Consider the following 26,764-nt stretch of genomic DNA (forward strand, 5'->3'; position numbering starts at 1 on the left):
TTGGCCAGCAAGTCCCAATAATCTACTTGTCTCTATGCCTGTGATGGGGTTACAGATGTTGAAAAAGAAAAAAGGGGTGGGGGAGTTTCATCCTCTCATCCTCGGGACTAAGGGAAAAGCTTGCCTTTCCCTTGAAGCTGACAGTCGGTCTTGACAGCCTAACACTACAAACCTGTGACCGTTTCCTGCATAGGAAAGCCACTCTGCGCTTGGGATTTGCAGGCAGGCATCTTTGTGTTCTCTCCAGTCTGGTCCTCATACTTCTCCAAAGCCAAGACAAAATTCTTTGTGGGATAACGAGAGAAAAAATAATATTCCTTATAAAGGTGACATGATAGTTAATCTCCGTCGGTTGTCAACTTGATAGGATCTGGAATTAACTAAGACATTTCTCGGGTGGGTCTGTGCTGTCCTTGAAAGGGAAAGCCCACTCCCCAGAGTGGCAGCACCTTTCAGGGGCAGTCCCCTGCCGGGAGAGCTGAGAGGATGTGAGGCGCCTGCCCCGTTCTTGGCTGTGGGAGTGTCTATCATGTTGCTGCTGAACTCCTTTGCTGACAACAGAATCCAGCTTCTCCCAGCTTCTGCTGTGGACCAGCGACCAGCAGCCGAACCCCTGGAGCCATCAGTGCTAACCTAGGAATATTGCGGCCTCCAGACTCCTGACTGAGCAGCAAGAGTTTCTGGACATTTGGACAGCCTTTGGAGTTTAGGAATTGGAGTTTCCTTTGGCCTGACAACAGGCATGTGCCACCATTCTTGGTTTTATGGGGTGGTGGAGAATCAAGCCCATGGGCTTCATGCATGCCGGGCTGCTGGAGCTATGTCCTTAGCCCTAATTTCCATGGGTATGCCTGGTATAGGTAGAGAATTCATGTCTTTATTATACTATGATCGCTGTGTAATTTTATATAAGTAAGTAACTTTTAATTTAATCTGCTCTACAAGAGGAGTCTGGTGGTTAGATAAATGCTAGCATTCCGCAGGAATTTGTGAAGCTGTTGCCCCTCTACCAAAAGCAGTCATTCCCCTTACCTCTGGAAGAAGGGCATATGGCTGCCTGTGGTGCCTATTAGCATATCAAAGTGCGTGCTGGCATCACATAAATGCTGGTACTGTGCGAGAAAAACAGGAGAATTTATTTCACTTGACAGGTAAAGAGTTTGAGTGCAGTTAAGAGTAAGTTCCTGTTGTCCTATGTTCGCTGACCCCATCTGCACTGGATGCGTTCGATCACATGTGGGCAGGAAATACGTCAGCACGTATGCTTGTCCCCGATTGGACCTGATGGAGGAAATGTAATACGTTATAGGTTTTTACTTTTTAAGCCCCTGCAGAATGTGATTCAGGCCATTTTGGACCTGGCCAGAGAGTTTATCAACCTGGCCAGTATTTAGTTAAAGCTTGCTTCAGATTTGGCTCAGGATTGTGGTAGGGGTCATATTCTCTACCAGGGTGATTAGCTGTGTATCACAAATACCCGCTGCACATTTCCAAGCCTCCTCCTTCCCTCCCCGCCCCACGCTCCCTCCCGCTCACCAGCTCACATCCCCAGAGCTACCCGCCCTCCCTATCACCCTCACATTCTTGCTGCTGCACCTCTCTCACCACGTCCCTCTCACAGACAGCCCGGCCATGTCCACTCTGCTGGCCATGCTCAGCCTACTTATTTCTCTCTCTGTTCTGGAATCTTCCAGATGGCTCCGGTGGTTCTCTCATACCTACGATAAATCCTTCCCTTTAATCATCCCTCGGGGTGGTTGTGCCATTGGTTTATACAGCTGGGAGGTAACACATGCACTCAGGAGGTGAACACAGTAGGTCACCCCTGGCCACAAAGCAAACAGTTCAAGACTAGTCTGGGATCAATAAGATTGTTAGAAAATATAATAGTAATTGTTCAATTAAAAGTTACTTACCTAAATAAGATTGCACATGGGAATATATTGAGATTACAGTATAATAAAGACATGAATTTGGGCTCTTACGTTTTCATCTGTTCACAGTTTAAGCTCAGACTCCTTTGGGCAGGTTGAAGTTTTGCTAGGATGATACTCAAGACAGTGCCATTCAAACAGTCTCAGAAGCAAAGAGGTTAGGAGGCAAGAGGGGGGAGGGAGGAGGGGCAGTGTGCTGGTGTGCTCCTGCCCTGCACTTGCTTGGCCACAGGAAACCCCAGGTTAAATCCCCAGCTCCATTTCAACAAAGAAAGGAGACAAACAATACAGCCACAGTCCAAGTCTCTAATCCTGTCACTTTGGACAGTGGGAGAGGGATCAGATTCAAGATTAGCCCTGACTACCAAGGGTGCTTTAGGCCAGCCTGGGCTATACAAAATGGTCATCAAACAACAGTTGCAGGGGGGGGGGGGAAGAAACACAACCACCTCCACAGCAACAAGGACGGTGATGGAGCGAATCCCAGGGCCACATTGCAGCCTCTTGTCCCTTTAGGATAGGACCCTCAGGCTCCTTGTTCACTGTGCAGAGCGGAGTAGCTCAGTCCAGTTATGGCTCCGCTGTGCCATGCAAAATGTCAAAAAGACAGACTCAGAAATGAGCACCAAAGGGGAAATTTTCTATTTCAAAATGGTCACAAGAATACAGACCAGAGGGGGGTGGGGATGGGGGGGTGGGGATCTGTGTTCCTGCTGACTGGAGGAGCCTGTGGCGCAGACCCGCAAAGCCTGAGCACACACCCTGCGCGGGTTTTTGTTTGCTGTGTTTTGATTTGTTGTTTTCTACTTGGTTTCTGCTGTGTAGCTCAGGCTAGCCCGGAATTCCCAGTGGTCCTGCTGCCTCTGCCTCCTGATTGCTGGCACTGTAGGCAGGTGCCACTCACCAGGGCCTGGATCTCTGTCTTTGGACTCGCATTTCCTCATCTGAAAAAGCTAGGGCTTGAGCTGGCGCTCAGTTTTATATTAAGATTTCCTGAGGAAGTGATGACTCATCCTCAGGAAGGGAGCGAGGAAAGGAGTGCCATCTATGAACACTGAGCGTGTGCCACGTTAACAGAAAGTCAAACAATATCCTGGTTCTGCCTATGTTCTGCCATCTGCAGCGGTGTGGCATCAGGCAAATTACTTAACCTTTCTGAGAATCCGGTAGCTAAGCCTTCGAGGCAGCTGTGAGGGTAGAACACGCTTCCGCATGCAATGGTTGCGTTCGCACACATGCAGGGCAGAGCAGAGCAGTATGAGGTGGCTTTGGTCTGTGTGGCAAATGCCCTACAAGCCATCTACAGGAGGGATAAAGATTTAACCTGGCTCTGTGCTTTGGTCTGGGGTTCAGTCCATGGTCAGCTGATTGTGCTGAGGTCAAAGGTCTCTAAGGGGGGATGGGGTAGAAGGAAATGTCTTAGTTTATGTTGACCATGCAGCGGAAAGGGTCACAGAGGACAGATTTTCCGGCACATTCAGGAGACAGAGGCAGACAGATTGCTGTGAATTCAAGGCTAGTCCTTTTTGCTTAGAAAATTCCAGAACAGCCAGGGTTTTGCAGAGAGATCCTGTCTAAAAGAAACAAAGCTATCAGTCCCTGAGATCAGGCTGAGCAGCTCCTTCTCTAGTCAGGATTCACCTCAAGCCTTTTACCAGCTCCTAAGAGTGCCAAACTACCAGCCTATAATACCAGCATTCCAGAAACTGAAGCTGGAGGATGGCTTGGAGTTCAACACAAGGAACATGAGATCAGCCTAGTCTATATAATAAATCATGTCTCAAAACTGTATTTATTATTAAAATTATTAAATCAAGTTCAGGCAATTGAGAAAATTTAAGCAGTTACACAACCATTAGGTAAACAAAGCCATTGGGTGAACTGGGAGGGTTGGCTCGCACCTGTAATCTCGCCCTCAGGAGGATCATGAGTTTGAGGCCACAGTGGGTCACCCAATTACCAGGCTAGTACCAGGCAACACCCTGAGTCAAAATACAAACAACCAAGGCTGGAGAGATGGCACAGCTGCTAAGAGCACATTCAAAACGGTGAGGACCAGAGTTCAAATCCCATCACCCATGTAACAAGCCAGCAGAGAACCTGCCCAAATCTGAAACTGCAGCATTGAGAGGGGTGGAGACAGGAGGATTGCTAGAACTTGCTGAAATAACAAGAGGTCCTATTCAGGAGAGATCCTGCCTCAAAGGAATAAGACTGAAAATGAAAAAAGAGCGCTCTGAAACCTTCCTCGTGCACGCATGTACACACACTTAAAAATTTTAAATTCAAGCAACAGCTCAGAAAATACAGTACAGAGCCACATCTGCAAAGTCTTCTCCAGAGCCTTTGGAAATATAGAATGAATCCAGGAAAGTCAGAGTGGGGCTGTAACTCCATTAGTACGGTACTTACATAGCATCCACAAGCCCAGAGTCAGTCCTCAGCACCAAATAATCTGGGATGGCGGCTCATGAATATAAGCCTGGGATTCAGAAGGTGGAGGCAGGAGGCCAGTAGGGGCTAAAGAGCATGTCCCAGAAAAGGAAGAAATAAAAATAGAGAAGAGAGGAGCGAGAAAGAAAATATAGCTTCAATAAATTACTCCTGGGTGTGGCTGACAACCAGAGAGGGAGTGACTTGTCTGGGACACAGGCTCTGGACCTTGCAAATTGCTACTTGAAATTCTGGGACTTTTAAATCTATCACAGACAAGTCCAGCTGTGTCCAGCAGAGGGAGGTCTTTTGGAAGATGGAACGGTAAACGTTTGTTTCTCTGCTGGAACAAAGGAAGTTCTGTTGGAGGTGGGGGTGGGAGCGCCACACGGGACAAACAACGTCGTGCTCAGACATCACCCCTGGAATCCAGTCCCACCTCGGGATGAATCGAGTACCACTGAGGAGAAAACACGGACTGCCGGGGTTAGAGGCTCATTTACCGTGACTCCAGGAGCTCAACTGTGAGGGTCAGCAGGAAGCTCTCGCCCCGGAGAGAAACCCTAGAGTCAGCCAGCAACTGCTAAGAGTCCAGGAGGGGAAAGGGCAAAGAAGATCAAGTGTCCAAAGAGCCACATGATAGGAAAAGAAGACTCCAGGAAGTAACAGCTTGGGCCAAGAGAATGGCACTTGAACTTAATCCATCTGTTCCACACACATTTTTTCCTTGTAGCAGGTACGGCACCACAAGCCAGTTGTACAATTTTGATCAGCCAGACATGGCTTAAGGGGGACGTGAAGCTTAGAGGAGGGGACAGTGAATCTATATAAGAACAAATGCACCATGTCAGGGCACACACTCTGCAGCAGGTCTGTAGGGTGCTGGAACCTACAGACTGGGAAGAGGAAGAAGGCCTGAGGAGGAAAGGCCTGAGCCCAGAGCATATGAGGTACTGGGCGCCAGCCGACTCCCAGCTCAGGGAACAGATAGTGAGGTGTCCTAAAGAGCTCACGTGACCATCGGAACGCCAGAGGCCATACCTTAATTTCTACCTCTCTAGAATCACCGCAAAGGTTTACACATTCTGTAAAGTTCTATATAAATATTTCATGTCTTCCTATAATAATACTTAGCATTTCTGAATCGAAGAAAACCAAATTCAATGGATGGGTTCATGTCTATCTTATATCCATTTTCAGGATTCCAGGAAACCAAAGGTACCCATAGCAGACCTTCTGACAGAGACAGAGGAAGGAAGCAGGGAGGGAGGGAGCGTCAACCTTCCCTTTCTTGTAAATAAATAGCTTCTCTAGACTGCCTGCTGTAATTGGCCTTTCCCCAGAACTTTATGCTCCACTGAAATTACTTAAATAAACAACTTTGGGTTTTGTTTTGCAAAATGCTGGGTTTCATGTATCTCAGACTGGCCTCAAACTTCTTACATAGCCTTGAACCCCTGATCAACACGACCGCCTCCTGAGTGCTGCTTCTCACCATCTTTAACTCTTAACTCAGGAGAAAAAAAAGGACGTTTCCAGTCTTTGTCTCGAGATTTAGGACTAAACTTTAAATAATTAATAGTTAATCCCATGCAATATTATAGAAGCAAATATGGTGATCCCCTTCCAATGCATGCATAGGAATAAGAAGAGATGCAGAGAAAGCAAACAGAGTGAAGGATCCTTAGCTGGGCGGCTGGGCATTCGGGTTTAGACAGGAAACTCAAGGCTGCTCAGCAGCTTTCTGACAGCTTCTCACACTACCTGAGTTGGCCAGCAGAGGGCGACGAGGGAGCCGTCAGGCACCACATGGAGCCACACCCAGATCATGGTTGCTTATTCCAGTGTCTCTTCCTGAGTTCTCAAAAAACTCGAAATGAGAAATTTTTGTCAAAGAAAAAAGAATGAGAGAAATCAAGCTGATCTTTTTATTGAGATAATTGCATAAACGTACAACTGGGCATTTTCAAGTGGACAAACCTGGAGGAATTTCACTTTAGCATCATGCGACCGTCCTGTCTAGTCCCCAAACATAAGAAATGCCTACGTGTGATATAGCTAAAATTTACAAATATCACAGCAGTGTTTTGTCCTGAATCTGTCACGTCCCCACTTTGCCTCTACCCACATTCTGGGAGGAATCCTGCTCCCCCCCAGACACCACCCCTTCAGTCAGCCTCCGTCATCCTGCAGTTCACACCATCTGATCCAGGGTTAAAGTTACAACTGGAAAAACAAAACCATCTGGGTCCTTCAGTTCTTCCTCTGGCACGTCTACTGTTGCGGAAGACAGTGAGCACAGATACTGTTCACCAGCCCTGAATTTTAATAAAAATTATCAAATTATTTTACTTTACAGTTAATGAAATGGAAATGAGCGATGAACTCTACCCAAAATCTTAAGTCAGGGGTGAAAAATGTAGTTATTTCTGGGTTTGTCTGAGTATCATTTGAAGGGCACCATGTTAACTGATTAGATAACAACTCAGAAATAACTAATATCATAAAGCCAAAAGGCTTACAACCTAGGTCCATTCTTTTAAAAAAGAACTTAATCTACTTCATGTTTTTTTTTATGTTTTTGTTTTTTTAAAGAAAAAGGAAAAGAGGGTGGTGGGGGTAGGGTGGTGGGAGATTGCTGAAGGACACTGGGCTAGGGGAGGGCGGGAGGTGTGCAGAATAGGGCGGGTCCGCCCTAACAAAGAGGCAGAAACTGTGTCTCAACAGCCACCAAATCCAGTTCAGGGCGGTTTGAGCCAGTTTCTGAGCTGGATTGAGAACAACAGCCACAGGCTGAGCCTTCACTAGGGTGAAATGGAAAATCTAGCATGGATTTTACAGTCAGAACTGAGCTGGACTGGACTTGCTGGAATCTAACTCCAGTTCCTGGGGTGGCAAAGTCAGATGAAATACCAGGCCTGGTGCCGGATCGGTTGCGTACCATCGGAGAGAAGGTTCAGAGTTGGGACTCTCTGTTGAGATCCTGTCCACATTTTCCCTCCTGCCGCTTCTGATTGTAGCTGGTGAGGGAAAAAGGGCCTCAGGATATCAGTTTTCAGAGAGCTGGCCAAGGCCTTGGGGGAGGGGAGGATTTTGCAGCCTGGTTTACTGTCTGTGCTGGAAAGTGGGGGTGGGGAGGGATGTAGGAGGGTCTGAAGCACTGAAGAGAGCACTTCACACCCTGCAGTTCACACCATTTTTCTACACCTATGTTTGCATATCTTTGCAATGCACAGAATATACAACCCTGTGCCTATGGTGCACCCAGCTTACAACTGGAGAGTTGGCATCTTCTGCCCCAGGCATTGACAGTGCATGTGCGCAGGTCGGCCCACAGGCTCTCCTCCTGTGTCCCCAAATGCACACATGCTGGACACACCTCAACTCAAAGCAACAGCTACCTCAGACCGCACAGAAATGGCGGTTAAGTCTTTGACTGCCTCCCCATCCCCAGCCTGTTGTCCATCAGCCCCTGAGGGTCCAGGGACAAGCTGTCACCCAGTTGAACAGATGTTGCTTCCTAAGGTGTGTGCTTCCTAAGGCCACACAGGGTTCAGAAGCTTCCCAGGCAACTACCACCCCAACCCTCCCCCACCCCTAGCCCCTTAGAAATCTCCCAGGACTTTGAGGAGTTCCAGAATTTAGACAAAGTCCAGGTCAGTCTCATTTGGGAAGGAGAATGAGGGGAGTGGTTTCCCTCTCCTTGAGTTTCCCCAAATGGTTGGAATCTTCCAGAGTCAACAAGAGGGTGCTGTGGGAATGGGGGAGGGGCGATCCGGGAGTTCCTTTGTTGTGTCTGTGGGTAGCAGAAATGCCCTTGAGATGTTGAGGGGGGACGATGGGGAGACCCAGGGCTGAAATGATGAAATGTCATTCCATTCTGTCCCTCTCAGAGCCTGGAGGGACTGTTGGAACCCAGCCTGCTTTGCAGTACTTATGTGTGGTATTTGAAGCAGGGGACGCTTGTTACTGGCAGGTGTGCTCTATCTGATACTTATTACACAGATATTGACTAAGTACTTATACATAAATGCCAGTATCTGTCGTTGTAAGTGAGCTGGTAGGAATCCTATTTGTTCGTGTGGTCGTTGCTTGAGAAAGAGGTGGCTGTCTTTAAGGAGAGCAACGCTTTTATGTGACAATGTAATAAGCTAAAAAGAGATTAGCAGGAGAAATATTTAGGAGCCCCGCATGGTACCACGAATTTCATATCTTCCATGAGCCTAGCCTCTGTACATCCCGGAGCACAAACGGCCTTGCTGTTCCCATTCTAGAGATGAGAAAAATCAAGTTCGAAAGGATTAGGTAGCGTTACGGATCCATAACCTGTCAGATAAAGATACTGGCTCCAAAATCCGCGCTTTTAACCTGACACCCTACCGCCACCCTGGTGCCATGCTTGCCAGGCCCTCTAAAGAGCCTACTGTGTGGCCCCCTACTCTGGGTGGAGGATGTGGTCCTGGTGACGCTAATGAAAAGATGGTCCTACCTTCAACAAGCTTTCAGTCTACTGACTTTTGTTTCAAGAAAAATTCAGGTCTGGCAAGCGCAGGGTTTTATTTTCGGACTCAGAGGCCATCTGGGAAATCTGAACTTCCGAGCAGTGCTGGGTGGGAGGAGGCCACCGAGCCGGGAGTGACCCGGGAACAGCAGGCACCGTACAGGCTGACGGCTGGCTGCCTGGAGATGGGCAGGGCCTGGCCCTGGGGAGCTGTAGCCATGGCAACCTAGCCTGTTTCCAGAACAATGTCTCCAGCCAGGAAAACAGCTCCGAGCCTCCTCCGGTATAATCCCCGAGGCCGACTGAAGGCACAAAGGGCGTCATTCTGCAGTGGCCTCGACACTAAGCCAGAACAAAGCCAGCCATTTGTTGTCTGGGCCCTGTCTTTGTGTTGCGCTTGTGACAACATCCACAAAGCACGGTGAATGCCTTCCTCTCCGCTGCCTCTTCCATTTATATCGCATTTATTGTAATTTTCGTTTAGCCCCATTTTACAGATGCAAGATCCATGAGTGTGGAGGGGCCTAAAATCTAAGGCGAACCTTAGAAACCCAGAGGCCTTTCAGGTTTGCCTGTTTTGGGACAGGGCTCTCCGGACACAGTGAAGAGAGGTTGTGTCCACGTCCTGGGGCACAGTGGCACTCGGAGGCTGTCCCGGACTCGCCCAAGCCAGCTCTCTGGGGACTGCGGCTCGCCCCTCCCCCTGCGCCGCAGCGCGCCCCTCCCCCATACCGCAGCCTGCTCCTCCCCCACGCAGCAGCCGCAGTCGGAAGAGGAACGCTGAGGGCTCGCCCGCCCCACCCTGCAGGCCTCAGCACCAGCTGGTTTAGAAACTCACAACCTTGAAAAAAGACAGCCTACTGGCGCCTGTACTCCTCCAGGCCATCCAATGACTACTTCCTGTGCACTGAAGATTGTCAACCACCCAAGCAGAGCGGGTGTGGCCTCCCTGAAATCAAACAGGGGGGTGGGGGAGGGGACAGCCTCCACCCTCAACACCAGTAACACCAACAGATAGATGCAAGCATAATATGAGGACTGGCAAGATGCTGTTCAAGTCCGGGCTCACAATCAAAAATGTAAATATAATTATCTAGAAATGTCTACATTTATAAATAATATAAATATTTAAATTATGCCACTCCCAGAAGAAATGTGACTTCTAATACCTTATTGTAATAAAACTCTTGCTCTCTTAAGTGTGGTGGCACATGTACACTTTTAGCCCCAGTCCTCGGGAGGCAGAGGCAGGCAGAGTGCGAGCGAGGCCTGCCTGGACTACTAAGTGAGCTCCAGGACAGTCAGGGCGACACAAAGAAATCCTGTCTCAAAAAAGAAAAAGAAAAAAAACTTGCCCTAAAAAATCGGTGACCGTTCACACACATAATCCCAGCACCCAGATGCTGAATCTGGAGGACTGGCGAGAGTACCGAGCCAGCCTGCGTGGTAGGGCACGCCCTGTCTCAAAGCGCACACCTTTGTGCTGCAGAAAAACAACGTGAAAGGAAAATAACTGTTGTTCCCCCAGGAACTTTATAAGGTTTCAAACAATATTTTCCACCCAGTCTTTAGAGGTTTCTTTGCTCTAAGGTAACTTATCAGTCAGAAATGTCTCCACCCAGCCCCAGAGGGACAATCGGGAAACACCCCCTTAGAATCCTCAGAAGGCTTTCTCCCTCACCCCCAAGTGCTGATACTCAATTAAGGGTCCACACCTGGGATACTCCTTATTTAGAGGCTGACACAAGAGAGGAGAAAGGGGGGAAGAGGGAGGAAGGGAGAGTGGGAGGATAGGAAAGAGAGGGAGGAGGGAAGAGGGAGGAGAGTGACTGTGAAAGGCCAGCCCGAGGCTCCACAGGAGTCTGAGCTCAGCCTGCACTCTAGAGCTCTAAGCCTTGGTTAGTTTTCGCCCCCAACCCCCCGCCCCCAGTTCTATTTCAACAGATAGTTTACCTACCTTCATGTTTGTAAATGTGTGTTTTAGGGGTAACCTTTATTCTTCCTTAAACTCAAAGATCTTAAGCTGGGGGAGATGAGGGGAGATATTAACTTTCTTTTTTTTTAATTATTTATTTTATTTATACAAGTACACTGTAGCTGTCTTCAGACACACCAGAAGAAGGTATCAGATCTCATTATAGATGGTTGTGAGCTACCATGTGGTTGATGGGAATTGAACTCAGGACCTCTGGAAGAGCAGTCAGTGCTCTTAACCTCTGAGTCATCTCTCCAGCCCAGATATTAACTTTCAAACATTATTTGCGGTAAGCAAAGGCTTGTCCCCTGGGTGGGAGGGGAGAGTGCTGGGTAAGGACCTCAGACTCTGGTTCGCGCTAGGCAATCATTCCACCCATGAGCTTCAACTCCAGCCCAGAAATGGATCTTTACAGAGACGTGTGGAAGGCTATTATTGTATTGGTAGTTCTTACAATAAAGTGACATCATTGTACCCCGGGATTGATCCCTATAACATCCTGTGTGTAGTCAGTCGTCGGCAGAGTACCATGGTACTACTTATTGTGCTGGGCTTGTGGATTTAACAAGCAAAAACCAAAGTGGAGCATACTTCCAAAGAGGCCGCACTGTCATCAACTGGCTATGATGGTGCAGGCTGGCCATCCCTGCATTCTCCACGGGGAGGTAGAGGCATCTCAAGAGACCAGGGGCATCCTCAGCTACTTAGTGAGTTTGAGACAGCCTGGGATACATGGTTCAGGTACAGCTGTGACTAAGGCAGATCCTTTACAAGTTGTCCTTTGCAGAGTTAATTTGTTTCTGTTCCCTTGGTCCTACAGTTTCAGTTATAAAGAAAAGCTGCACCCAAGTGATTAAGATGGGGGGGGGGGTTATAATCTAAGATGCCTGGTAACCTTCACATAACATCAAACTGCGTAACGCACCTCCCTACCCTCTTCTTTAGCTTTGTGTATCAGCTAGCACAAAACTTGACCCGTGTTATGAAGTTTAACTTGCAAAACAGTGATGTGTTTGTCTAAAGAATTGCAGGAACTAGCCCCAGGGAAGCTGAGGTCCACAGGGATGCCCAGGTCAAAGAGAAACACAAACCCTGTTCAACTGAGAACCTTCCAGATGTGTTCCCATTGTCCCTCCTGTTCTGTACAAAAGTCCAGTATCAAAGTACCTTGATTCTCCCAAAATAGTTTTGAGGGGTGCTAACTCTCAAATAAACCATTTTTTCCAAGATTTATTTTGAGATAGTTTCAAGATATATCATTTTGAAAATAATGAAATTTTGAAATATATATACGTATATATATATACACATATATATATACACATACACACACACATATACATACACACACACACACACACACACACACACATATATTGACTGGGCAGTAGTGGTGCACAACTTAATCCTAGCACTTAGGAGTTCAAAGCCAGCCTGGTCTACAGAGTAAGTTCCAGAACTGTCAGGGCTACACACATACACACAGAGAAACCCTACCTCAAAACACACACCAAGAAAAAGAAAAAAAAAACCAAAGCAAAAATGGAAGGATGACAAAAAAGTTTTGAATTATGTATAGATGTGTTTGTGTGCATGAGGGTATGTGCATCTCTGTATGTATGTGTGTGTGTGGGGGGGGGGTGCACAGGTGCATAGGTTCCTGAGGAAGCAGACACATCAGATCCTGGGGGTTGTTGACAGTTGTGAGCTGTCTGGTGTGGGTGTGGAAGAACAGCACATGTCCTTAACTGCTGAGCCCCAAATACACTAGTTCTTTTCTCTCTAATATTGACTGTCCCTTGGGTGGTGAACAGATGCCATTCGGAGATGGTAAAACCATGGCCACAGGCCAGCCAGGCAGAGAGTGGAAGGAGCTGATGGTGGACAAGGGCACAGCCTGTGCTGCTCTGCTTCCCATCCACCCTTTGATGACCCGGACCACTCTTTATTTTTATATTTATCCACAAGGTTCCATCATGCACCCCTATCTGGCCTAGAATTTGCTGTGTAGAATGTGTAGAATAAGCTGGCCTTGAATTTTCACGACTCCTCTTGCTTCTGGTTCCATTTGTTGACACCCCACTCTTGAAGACCAGCATTATCGATCCATTCATGAGTGTAGAATCCCATGACCTAATGACCTTTTACCCAGTCCCACATCCTTGTGACTGTACTAGCCCATGGAAGCCATGTCATGGGCCATTTCAACGGTATGAACCTGAGGAAGGTTTAAGCCTCAGTCATCCTTACTGGCTGTGGTGGTTTATATATGCTTGGCCCAGGGAGTGGCACTACTAGGAGGTGTGGCCCTGTTGGAGTAGGTGTGTCACTGTGGGTATGGACTTTAAGACCCTGATCCTAGCTGCCTAGAAGCCAGTCTTCTGTTTGCCTGCTGAACATGGCTTAGAACTCTCAGCTCCTGCGATGTCTGCCTGGATGCTGCCATGCTCCTGCCTTGATGATACTGGACTGACCTCTGAACCTGTAAGCCAGCCCCAATTAAGTATTGTCCTTTAAAGGGTTGCCTTGGTGATGGCATCTGTTTATAGCAGTAAAACCTAACTAAGACACTGACTGTACTGCCCCAGGGAACCGCGTAATTAACCATTTCCACAGAGTGACCTTGAGGAAGGTCTAAGCCTCAGCCGTCCCTTACTGCCTCACACTCGGTCATCAGTGATGTCTACCAAGTGGAAGTTCTCAGGTCAAAGTCATAACGTAATATTGGACTGCCTGACCTCTTTATGTTCGTTCTTTGTTTTTGTTTTCTTTGGGTTTCTTTGATAAAGTATTTTTCTGTATAGCCCTGGATCTCCTGGAACTTGCTCTGTAGATCAGGCTGGCCTTGAACTCAAAGATGCTAAGCATCTCTGTGCCTCTGGAGTGCTGGAATTAAAGGTGTGAATCACCACCACCTAGTTCTTCTTTGAATTTCAAATACAAATATGTATCATTTCAAAGAATGATACTTTAAGAATGAAGCTTTAAGAATTACTAAGCACCTTTCCTATTCTGGTCTTTGTAGTGATTAGTGAAGGGCTGTTCAGTGGACACCACTTTCCAGGGAGTTCTTGCAAAGCCATTGTGGGCACACACTGTTGAGAAAGAACTAAGCTTTTCATGTCCCAAATAGTGGAATTGGCAGCTATTTGTTATGCAAAGCAACCAAGAGAGCCTTGACCAAGTCTTCTAACATCCATTCCCAACCAGACTTCCTCTTAATGGCAGCCTCTGTGTTCCACCCTCTCTGCTTCAGAGGGAGCTGATCTAGGCTCCACCCCTAGGGGTGGGCTTTGTTCAGCATAACTCAGTGACATAATACCAATCCCTGATTGCTGACTGCTTCAGTAATTGCAACATGACCCAAATCCGACTGATGCAATGCAGAAATAAAAAGCTTGTCAAATGTCTCAGTAAAATTAAGAAAGCCCGGCTATCCATCCAGGGAAGCAGGAAGGCTGACTGTGGGTCCTCAGTTGTCCTTCCTCACCTCCAAGCGGATCTCTCATTCTCCATAGTAGCCGCCTGCTGTTGCCTCCCCCTCCTCTCTGCCCCTATCTCCAGTAGATCACGCGGGCTTTCTCCTCCAGCCTTCCCCCCACCTTCCTGCTGTTACCCAGCCCCCAACTCCAGCAGGTATTCTCTGGGAATTCACCAGCCGAGCCTGACAGAAACAAATGGGCAAAGCATTCAGGCAAGCTCTAGATCTCCATTCTCTCTCCTCTGATCCAAATCGAATCCCCCAATCCTATCGTCGACTCTGGAACAGACTACTCATGGCCTCTCCTCACTCTGCCTCCATTCTAGGAGACCAAGCAAATCCTGGAGGAGGCCCCGCTTCCCTCCCTCCTGGGACCCCTCAGTGTACCTCCTGCCCCCATTCCCAAGTGTCAGCTCCCAATACCTAGGAATAGGTTTGACCTGAAATCCCTATAGCCACGCCCAGCAGGATCCCAGAGTTCCCTACCAAGCAGCAAGCAGCCAGCTCAAACTTCTAAGAAACAGAGGGAAACAGAAAGCAAGGAGAAAAACACAAACCCAACAAAGACAAGACCAGGTATCAGCACCTAGAATTACAAGTTTCTAAAACTCAGGTACTTAAAACACAGTAACAGCCAAGATAGTATGCCTCCACTAGAGCACAGCAACCTAAGACTGCAGCCTCAAGAACGGCAACAGAGCTGATGCACCGGACAAAGACCTCGAAATAGCTTTTATGAAAGGGATAAAGGTCCTTACAGAGGAAATGAATAAATTCCTTAAAGGAATCTATGAAAACACAAACAGTGTAAGGAAACAAAACCAGCCAAGACCTGAAAGTGGAAATAGTAAGCAAACGCCACACTGAGGGAATCTGGAAATAAAATCTGTAGGCCTGTGGATACAAATCTCAGGCGAGCTTCAACAATAGAACACAAGATAAAAGAAATCATATCAGGCATTGAAGACACAATAAACGAAATGAAGACGTCAGTCAAAGAAAATGTTAAATCTAAAAACTCCCAGCACAAAATAAGAAATCTGGGACACTATGAAAAGACTAGACCTAAGAAAAATAGGATTAAAGGAAGGAGAAGAAACCAGGTCAAGGCACAGAAAATATTTTTCAACAAATCATAGGAAAAAAAAATTCCTAGCCTAAAGAAGAAGATGCCTATCAAGTTACAAGAAGGATAGAGGACACCAAATAGACTGGAATAGAGAAGTTCCTCTTGGAAAATAATAATCAAAACACTAAATGTACAGAATGAACAAAGAAAGAATATTAAAACGTACAAAGAATAAAATAGCCAAGAAACATATAACACCTGACATAATCTTTTTTTTTTTTTTCTGGTTTTTCGAGACAGGGTTTCTCTGTGTAGCTCTGGCTGTCCTGGAACTCACTCTGTAGGACCAGGCTGGCCTTGAACTCAGAAATCTGCCTCTGCCTCCCAAGTGCTGGGATTACAGGCGTGTGCCACCACGCCCGGCAATATTAATCTTAATAGAGATTCTAATACCCAGAAGAATATTAGATATGCTACAGATTCCAAGAGACCACAGATGCCAGACAGCCCAGAATACTCTGACCAGCAAAACTTTCAATCACAATAGACAGAAAAAATAAGATATTCCATGACAAAACCAAATTTAAGCAATATCTACAAATCCAGCCTTATAGAATGTGAAAGAAGGAAAACTCCAACCTAAAGAGGTTAAATACATGCAAGAAAACACAGGAAGTAAATAATCACAGACCAGCAAATCAAAAGAGAGGAAGCACGCATGCACACCACCACACCACACCACCACCACCACAACAACAACGTAACAGCAATCAACAAATACTGTTCATTGATGTCTCTCAACATCAATGGTCTCAATTTCCCAATAAAAAGACAAAGACTGACAGAATGAATGCAAACACAAAATCCATCCTTCTGCTGCATCCAAGAAAGAGAATTTTTCCCTCTTGAGACAGGTCTGAAATTTTGGATTTTTTTCATTTGTTTTTTTGTTTGGTTGGTTGGTTTGTTTTGTTTCGTTTTTTGAGACAGGGTTTCTCTGTATAGCCTTGGCTGTCCTGGAACTCACTCTGTAGACCAGGCTGGCCTTGAACTTAGAAATCCGCCTGCCTCTGCCTCCCAAGTGCTGGGATTAAAGGTGTGCGCCACCACTGACTGGCCAAGAACTAGATCTTAACATCAAGGATAGACAGACGTGGGTATAAATGGATGGGGAAAGACAGTCTAAGCAAAATGACCTAAAAGGCAAACTTGTGCAGCCATTTCAACATCTGACAAAATAGACCTCAAACCAAAAAAACAACAAAAACAACCAAAAAAAAACCCCAAACAAACAAACAAAAAACCTAACATGAAGAGAGTGGGAAGGACACTATATTTTACTCTTTTGCAGATATTTGATCACACTGTGAACCTCAAGATTCTATTATTTACTGAAAAAAACCTGGCTTTAGTTGTGGTGTGGCTCAGTCCTTGGCACACACCTTTAGTCCTTCTGACTGGAATACAGACACACCCTTAATAAATACTTTTAATCCCAAGCAATGAAGGTAATGTTAGTTTGTAGAAGGAAGCAGCAGTGTTTGAAAGTGATGTCTAACTGGGTGGGAGACAAAGTGATGAGTCAGAGAAAGATCAGACAAAATACAACACACTAAACTCTCATGAAAAGAGAGAGGGAAGAGAAGCTGTTTGTGGGCAGTGCAGAGAGAGACGGAGGTAATGTTACCAAGAGGTTGTACAGGTTGGAGAGAGAGAGAACAAGGCAGACACAGGTAAAGACAGAACAAGCCAGAGAATGAGAAGAAGCCAGGGGACCAGAACAGGCTGCCAAAGGTAGTACGAGGTCAAGCAGGGCCAGAGGCAGAGGTAGAGACAAAGGCCAGATTGAACCAGTCATGTCAGAGAGGAGCCTTGAGCCTGAACGACTGTGTTGCCCAGCCAGCAAGAGCTCATAAAGAACTGGGGGGGGGGGGGGGGGGGGAGGGCTGGGGGGCACACTGAGCAGCAATGTAACAGGCTGAAAACATTAGAGGGGTGAGACGCTTGCAGCACTAGGCCTAGGTTAGCAGATGGAGGCAGTAAAGCCTCCCAGACAACAATTACATCAGACAAGTAAAAGTCATGTTAACACTAATCAAAAGGAAAAATCTACCAAGAGGACATTGTAATTCTTTTTTGTTTTGTTTTGTTTTTCGAGACAGGGTTTCTCTGTGTAGCCCTGGCTGTCCTGGAACTCACCTTGCAGACCTGACTGGCCTCAAACTCAGAAATCTGCCTATCTCTGCTTCCCAAGTGCTGGGATTAAAGGCATGCACCACCATCACCCAGCTTACATTGTCATTTCTAACAACTATGTACAAAAAAAAGTACCCATGTTCATAAAAGAAAAATAACTATAAGATAAATCCCTACACACTGAGATTGGGTAACCTCAGTACCCAATTGTTTTCAATAGACAAATCATCCAGACAACAACTAAACAGAAATATTGAAGCTATTATAAACCAAATGGAATTAACATATTTGCATAACATTTCATCCCAACACAAAAGAATATACCTATACCAGGGGGAGGGCAGTGAGTACAATGTAAAGTGAATAAGTAAAAATAAATAAATAAATAATAAAATAAATCAAATTTTAAAAAATAGATATAACCCTCTCAGAACTTCCTGGAACCAAATACCCAGATATAAAGCAAATCTCAACAGGTACAAGAAAATTGAAGTAATACCCTGTTTTATTTCTGCCCACTTTGGATTAAAGCTGGATACCAACAACAAAACCAGAAAGCTTACACTTTCTCATAAACACTGAACAACTCACTACTGACTGACACTGAGTCGATACAGAAATTAAGCCAGGAGGTGGTGGATCTTTGAGTTCAAGGTCAGTTGGCTCTATAAAGTGAGTTCCAGGACAGCCAAGACTCCAGAGAGAAAACCTGTCTTGAAAAACCAAAACCAAACACCACTACCACCCCCTGAAAAAAGAAAGAAAAAGAAACGAAAGACTTTCTAGTGTTATGAATATGAATCGACAAAGTACCCAAGCTTAGGGGACACAAGGAAGGCAGTTCTCAGAAGCAGAGCCATAGCACTAAGTGCCTAAATAAACCAACCGAACCAAAGCAAATCTGAGAGAGATGTCTGGTAACTTATCAGCACACTGGAAGCTCAAGAACAAAAGAAACCACACACAAAAGCAGTAGATGGCAAGAAATAATCAAACTCAGGGCAGAGAGAGAAAAGATAGAAACCATAACCACCAAAATCAATACAACAAAATCAATGAAAGAGAGCAAGTTATTTGATACAATCAATATCAGATACAGTAAGACTGATAAAACTTTATTCATATTAACTAAAAGAAAGAGAAATACAACTTAACAAAATTAAGGATGGGGGGGGGGGGTGTTCATAGCAGCAGGTACCAAGGAAATCCATAGAGTCAAAACCCTAACCCCAACCCTAACTAACCCTTTAAAACTCCACCAAACTGGAAAATCTAAAAGAAATAGTTTTCTTCATACATAACACTTACTAAAGTTAAACCAAGATCAGATAAACAGTTTAAATAGACCTATAATCCCTAGTGAAATAGAAGTTATTAAAAATCTCCCAGACCAAAACCAATCCAAACTAACCAAATATATAAAACAAACAAAAAACCAAAAAGCTCAAGGCTGGAAGGTTTTAGCACAGAATTCAACCATACTTAAAAAATAAATAAATAAATAAATAAATAAAAATAAAGTTGGTGCCAATACTTCTCAAATTATTCCACAAAATAGAAACAGAAGAAAAACTGTCCAATTCACTTTACAAGGCCATAGTTACCCTGATACCCAAACTACACAAAGATCCAACAAAGAACATTACAGAATAATTCCCCCTATGAAAGTAAATACAGAACTTGTTAATAAAATACTTGCAAACTGAATCTAAGAACACATTAAAAAGATCGTCCACCATGGTTGAGTGGCTTTATGCCAGAAATTCAAGTGTGGTTCAACATACAGAAATCATGAATGTAACCCACCATACAAAACTGAAAGACAAAAACCACATGAACATCTCATGAGATGCAGAAAAGGTCTCTGACAAAATCCAACTCCCCATTTTGATCAAGTCCTGGAGAGAGTTGGGATAAATACATTAGCATGATGAAGGCAGTTTACAGCAAGCCCATAACTAACATCCGCTTAAATGGAGAGAAACTCAAAGCAATTCTACTAAAGCCGGAAATAAGACAAGGTTGTCTACTGTAAACTTATTCACTATAACACTTAAAAGTCTTAACTAGGGCAGTAGAACAACTGAAGGGGATCAAGGGGATACAAATGGCAAAGGAAAAAAGTCATAGTACCTTTATTATCAGATGATGATAGAATACATAAGTGACCTTAAAAATCCCTAAAAATGGTTATTTTGACATACTGACCAATGGAACCACACTGAAGACCCAGATATAAATCTATGCACTCACTGTGATGGTCTGAATAGGAATGGCTCCCATAGACTCGTGTGCTTGAATGCTTGACCCATTTAAAAAAAAGAAAAAAAGGGCTGGAGTGATGGCTCAGTGGTTAAGAGCACCGACTGCTCTTCCAAAGGTCCTGAGTTCAATTCCCAGCAACCACATGGTGGCTCACAACCATCTGTAAGGGTCTCTTCTGGTGTGTCTGAAGACAGCAACAGTGTACTCATATGAATAAAATAAATTAAAAAAAAAAGAAAGAAAGAAAAAGAAAAAAAGGAGGCATTAATAGGAGGTATGGTCTTATTGGGTTAGATATGGTCCTCTTGGAGGAAGTTTGTCACTGTAAAGGGTGGGTTTTGAGGTCTCCTATGCTCAAGCTACACCCAGTGTCACACACAGTCTGCCTGTGGATCATGATGTAGAATTCTCAGCTCCTCTAAGCATGCCTGATGCTTCCTGCCATGGTGATAATAAATTAAACCTCTGAATCCATAAACAAGTCCCAATTAAATGCTTTCCTTTATAAGAGTTGCCTGGGTTCTGGTGTCTCTTCACAGCAATAGAAATCCCAAGACACGTATGGACACCTAATTTTTTTTTAAAGTTATTTATTTATTGTATTATGTGAGTACTCAGTACACTGTCACTTTCTTCAGATACCCCAGAAGAGGGTGTCAGATCTCATTACAGATGGTTGTGAGCCACCATGTGGTTGCTGGGAATTGAACTCATGACCTCTGCAAGAGCAGTCAGTGTTCTTAACCGCTGAGCCATCTCTCCAGCCCGGACACCTAATTTTTGACAAAGAAGTCACAAATAAACACTGGAATAGACAGCATCTTCTGCTGGGAACCGGTGAGCTTGGCTCACCGGTCCCCAGCTGAGCTGTTTGCACAGGTTTCTTGAGAGCAAAACATCCCACCTTGATTCCTGCTTTCCCGCCCGGTATAGTAGGGACTTCCCAGGTGCCTGACCTATGGTTATAATTGTTTTTTCCTGTTGTTTTCCCTGGCCTCTAGTATATATTGCTGGTCCCTCAGTAAAGCTTTGGCATTCTCCTTACTGAATGACCCGTGTCTGAATCCTTACTGAATTCTCCTTACTGAATCCCCCAGGCCTACGTCCCACACTCTGTACTGTGGCAGCACGGGTGCTGTCAATCTTCAACAAGTAGTTCCAGTCAAACTCTTTAGCTTCATATAGAGGAATCAAAATAGAGCTGTATGTCTCTGCAAAAACTCAAGTTCAATGGGGAAAGGACCTCAACATAAAAGCAGAGACACTGAACCTGATATAAGAGAAAGTGAGGAATAGCCTTGAACTCACTGGCTCAGGAAAACACTTTCTGAACAGAATATCAGAACACAGCACTAAGACCAAAAATTAATTAATGAAACTTCATTAAACTGAAATTCTTCTGTACAACAAAGGACAAAGTGGCAGCCTACAGGATGGGGAAAGATTTGTTTGGTTTTGGTTTTGGTTTTTTAACCAAACACATCCAGCAGAGGATTAATATCCAAAATATATAAAGAACTAAAAAAATAGGACAGTATGGAAATCAGTGTAGTGGTTCCTTAGGAACCAAAATACCTCAAGATCAACTGATATACCTTAAAATATACCATTCTCGGGCATATACTCCAGAAGCACTTCATTCTGCCATGGCCACATGCTTAAGTCTTTATTGTTGATCTACTCATAATAGCTAGAAATTGGAAACCATCTAGCTATCTGTGATGGTTTGAATCAAAATTGCCCCCATGGGTGTATGCATAAATCTTTTCCAACCTACTTTATAAGGGTTCAACCTCTCCTCTTGCCCACCACCCACCAGAGGTAGTAGGAGAGAAAAGTTATTAGGATGTGGGGGAAGTGGACCTGTTTAGCAATAGTTCTTTGTAGGAAAGCTTAGGCTTCGGTCAGCAGTTCAGTCCCCTAGCAAACACCAAGTACGAAACAGCAGCTGCAGTCCAGTCCTAATGAAACCACCGAGCTCACCAAGCAGCCTGAAGTAAAACCTCAGCAGTGGCAAGCTACCATAGGAACCTCATGAGCAATTCTTTGGTGACTTTCTCAGTGGTGGTATCAGAATAGGATCTCAACTACATTATGCAAGGCTAGCCAATACATGTGTGTCCTTAGCAAAGACTAGTGAGGTAAGACAAACCAAACCAATGCTCCTCTCCCACAGTCTGTGGGACATATTTATACTCCTTCATCACACATTCTTTCACAAGTCTGCTATAGCAAGACATCCTTTTATCTGTGGCTACTTCAGGAAAACATCTTTTACCTTTTTTTGCTTTAGGAAAACATTCTTTCACCTGTCTGGTTTAGCAAGACATCCTTTCACCTGCAGGCCTCAGCAAAACATCATTCAAAATAACTGACTTTCCAAAGAAACTAGAAATTTCCACTTCACATGGGTCCACAGGGACTGGGACTATTAGGAGTATGGCCTGGTTGGAGTACGTATGGCCTTGTCGGAGGAAGTATGTCTCATTTCACTTCCTGCTGCCTGACAATTGAGGTGTAGAACTCTCAGCTCCTTCTCCACCACCATCTCTACTTAAACATTGTCATACATCCTGCCATGATGATAACGGACTAAACCCAAATTAAATGTTTTTCTTTATAAGTTTCTATGGCCATGGTGTTTCTTCACAGTAATAGAAACCCTAACTAAGACAATGCACCTGAACATTGACTAGATAAGGATATTTATACAATGTAATATTTATACAATAGAATATGACACAGTCATTACATTTTGTTTTGTTTTGTTTTTTGGATTTGTTTTTTTTTGTTTTGGTTTGGTTTGGTTTTTTTGAGACAGGGTTTCTCTGTATAGCCCTGGCTGCCCTGGAACTCACTCTGTAGACCAGGCTGGCCTCAAACTCAGAAATCCGCCTGCCTATGCCTCCCAGAGTGCTGGGATTACAGGTGTGCATCACCACCGCCCAGCTCAGTCATTAAAAAATTAAATCATGGAATTAATCAAGGAAATGGGTGGAACTAGAAAGAAAAATCATCCTGACTGAGGTAACCCAGGCGCAGAAATACAAATCTGAAGTCAGGCACTGGTGGCACACGCCTGTAATCCCAGCACTTGGGAGGCAGAGGCAGGTGGATTTCTGAGTTCGAGGCCAGCCTGGTCTACAGAGTGAGTTCCAGGACAGCTGGGGCTATACAGAGAAAGACTGTCTCTAAAAAACCAAATCCAAAAAACCAAAAAAAAAAAAAAAAAAAAAGAAAGAAAGAAAGAAAAAAAAGAAATACAAATCTGGTATTTGTTTATATGTGGGTAGCTGTTGACATTAAGTCAATGATACCCAAGTACCACAGAGGTTAGGTGTGGAATAAGGACTGGGGTAAGGGTGGGAGGGGGCTAGTTATAGTAGTAATGGTAGTGGTGTGCAGATAGGTCTCTCCAAAAGTAAGGGAAATAGAATGTATAGTGACGGATGAATGGCTGGGGGACTGGGATGGGAGGACCAAGTGGGGAGGGATAGGGAAGAAGGAGACAAGGGAGGAAATACCAGAAGAGAAAGCTAAAAACCAAGGCCCATTTGAAGTAGTAGGAAACCTAATATAGTAGAAGATTCCTAAAATATAGACATATATGAAGGTGATCTAAATGAAATCACCAAGTAAGCAGGGAGTTAAAGCCCCAACTGGCCACCTCTTGTCATCAAGTGCAGCTTCCTGTCCCAGGAAAAGGTTACATCTAATACAACTGTAATCCAATGGGCTCCCATGGGGACTCCCAAACAATCCAGACTATTGACATACATTTTTTTGCAACCTGCTTCAACAAGGGCTCAACCTCTCCTCTAGCCCACCATCCAGAAGAAGTAGTAGAAGAGGAAAGTTATTAGGATATGGGGAAACTGGACCTGTTCAGCAGTATTTCTTGGGGGGGGGGGGTGAATTCCATCTTTTTTCTCAGCGGTTCAGTCTGTAGCAAACACCAAATACAAGCCAGCAGTTGGAGACTAGTCCTCTAGGCAAGCAGTCACCAGAGTGAACCAGCAGCTTCAGCCCATCTGGAAGGCACTGAAAGGCTTGCCCACTGGCCTGGGGTGAGGCCGCCGAAGCGGCAAGATGCCGCAGGAACCTCTCGAGTAGTTCTTGGGCGAGTTTCTCTCAGAGGCAGCATTATCACAAGTTGAACTCAATAATGTTATGTAAGGCAAACTAATATTTCAAAGTGAAATTTACAAACAGGATTTCACAAACAGAGAGGTAAAGAAAAACTGTACTGACACTGAAATTCTTACAGGGGAATTTTGGGTTCTTAGTCTCATTAATTAATAAAAGAATTTAGAAATAGACTTAAGGAAGATCAAGAAAATTTTTATTAGTTTTATTAGTTAAGATTTTTGATTATATTTTTTATTTACTTCCAGTGTACACATATCTATGTGTTCATGCACACATATTCAGTGGTACACATGTAGAATCCAGAAGTTCTCTCCTTCCACCATCTGGGTCCTGATAATTGAACTTAAGGTATGAGGCTTAACAGCAGGCACCTATACCCACTGAGCTGTCTCAGCAGAACTTTGTAGTATTTGGGAAAAGGACAATGGGAAAAATTTATAAATCTCTGTAGCTCTGAAAGGAGACATATGAGAGAAGGAAGAAGAGTCATCCCTACCTCCTTTTGGGTGGACTGGGTCTCATTCTGCAGCTCTGGTTGGCCTGGAATTTGCTATGTAGACTAAGGTAACTTTAAATTCACAGAGATCCACCAGTACTAAAGGCATACACAGTGAGTCATGCTTTATATTTATAAGTTGGGCATGGAGGTCTGATAGGAAATATATGAAGAAGGAAATGTTTTGTCCTTTGAGTTAGAGCTTTGCAAAGAAGTGGGTTTATCAGAGAACATCTGCAACCTCCTGCACGAGGGAGAAGCTTATGGGAGGATTCATTCTCCTAATAAGGGGATAATTATTTCTCCTATCTTAGCATGCCTTCATGTTGAATCAGCTTTCCTGATGCATGTCTCCCAGACAGGTTACTTTTGAGCACCACTGCATTAACCGTTAAAGGAGGGACAATAGGATGCTATAATCTAATTTTTGGAGATCAGAATGCCTGAGGCTAGCTGGGAGGTGGTGGTGAACGCCTTTAATCCCAGCACTTGGGAGGCAGAGGCAGGCAGATTTCTGAGTTCAAAAGCCTGGTCTACAGAGTGAGTTCCAGGACAGCCAGGGCTATACAGAGAAACCCTGTCTCAAAAAAACCAAATCAAAAAACCCACAAACAAACAAAAAGAAAGCCTGAGGCTTAACTCAGATTCCATTCATTTGATAAGGGAAAAATAGTGCACATTGATTAGCATCAACAAAGCCTCGAAACTATCACTTTTTCATATATGGTATTTAAAATACCCCCCCACACACACACACATATATCTTCTTTCTTTCTTTCTTTCTTTCTTTCTTTCTTTCTTTCTTTCTGTCTTTCTTTCTGTCTTTCTTTCTTTCTGTCTTTCTTTCTTTCTTTTTTTTAGATTTATTTATTTCATTTATATTAGTACACTGCAGCTGTCTTCAGACATACTAGAAGAAGGTATTGAATCCCATTACAGATGGTTGTGACCCACCATGTGGTTGCTGGGAATTGAACTCAGGATCTCTGGGGGAGCAAGTAGCTAGTGTTCTTAGCTGTTGAGCCACCTTTCCAGCCCTATGCTTTTTCAAAGGAGGTATTTCATATAGTCCAAGCTGGCCTTAAATTCCCTATATAACCAAATGCTGCAATAAATGGGATTCAAGGTTGTGGTGGTTTAAATGAAAGGAGCCCCTCCCCCCATAGGCTCCTATGTTTGAATGCTTGGTCACTATGTAGTAGAACTGTTTAGGAAGGATTAGGAGGTGTGGCTTTATTCGAGTGGGTGTAATTGGTGTTTCTTTCTTTCTGCCTGCTGCCTGTGGATCAGGCTGTAAAGCTATTAGCTATTGCTCTAGGGCCACACCTATCTGCTTCCTTCCATGATGAACATGAACTAACCCTCTAAAACTCTAAGCAAGCCCCAAATTAAATGGTTTCTAAGAGTTTCCTTGGTTACAGTGTCTCTTTACAGCAATAGAAAGTAATTTAAGACAAGGATGTTAGCCGGGCGGTGATGGCACACATCTGAGTTCAAGGCCAGCCTGGTCTACAGAGTGAGTTCCAGGACAGCCAGGGCTACACAGAGAAACCCTGTCTCGAAAAAAACCAAAAATCTAAAAAAAAAAAAAAAAAAAAAAAAAGACAAGGATCTTCTTCTTTCTTCTTCTTCTTCTTCTTCTTCTTCTTCTTCTTCTTCTTCTTCTTCTTCTTCTTCTTCTTCTTCCTTCTTCCTTCTTCCTCTTCTTCCTCCTCTTCTTCTTCCTCTTCTTCCTCCTCCTCCTCCTCCTCCTCCTCCTCCTCTTCTTCTTCTTCTTCTTCTCCTTGAGACAGGGTTTCTCTGTGTAGCCCTGGCTGTCCTGGAACTCACTCTGTAGACCAGGCTGGCCTCGAACTCAGAAATCCGCCTGCCTCTGCCTCCTGAGTGCTGGGATTATAGGCGTGCGCCACCCCCCACCCGACTGAAGAATGTTATTCTTAAGGTGTACAAGTGCAGGTCTTTAGAATGTTTGCATATCTGCTCCAAGGAAGAGCAAATGATCTATGCAAACCACACTTGATGCTCTTTTTCCTACACAAATATTACCCTGGTGATTTAAATATTGACTTTACCATAGGCCCAGCCCATTCACTTGAGAGTTGGCATTAGAAAAATCAGAAGTTCAAGGTTACCCTCCTCTATATTCATAATTTGAGGTCTGAGCTATGTGAGATTCTGTCTCAGAAAACAAAATACATACATACATACATACATACATATATACATACATACACACATACAAACAGGTTTGATTCCCAGTATTAC

At 44.6% G+C, this 26,764-nt stretch overlaps 1 long non-coding RNA gene across 1 annotated transcript in view; it reads right to left on the bottom strand.

The window, feature by feature from the left end:
• Positions 1-1,154: 1,154 nt before the first annotated feature.
• Positions 1,155-26,764, bottom strand: part of LOC127679347 (uncharacterized) — a 58,940-nt gene continuing 33,330 nt past the window's right edge. The window contains exon 3 of the long non-coding RNA XR_007976747.1: positions 1,155-1,281. This is a non-coding gene — a long non-coding RNA (uncharacterized LOC127679347). The remainder of the gene's footprint in view (positions 1,282-26,764) is intronic.

The sequence above is a fragment of the Apodemus sylvaticus genome, chromosome 2 (assembly GCF_947179515.1).
Source record: "Apodemus sylvaticus chromosome 2, mApoSyl1.1, whole genome shotgun sequence".
Classification (NCBI taxonomy): domain Eukaryota; kingdom Metazoa; phylum Chordata; class Mammalia; order Rodentia; family Muridae; genus Apodemus; species Apodemus sylvaticus.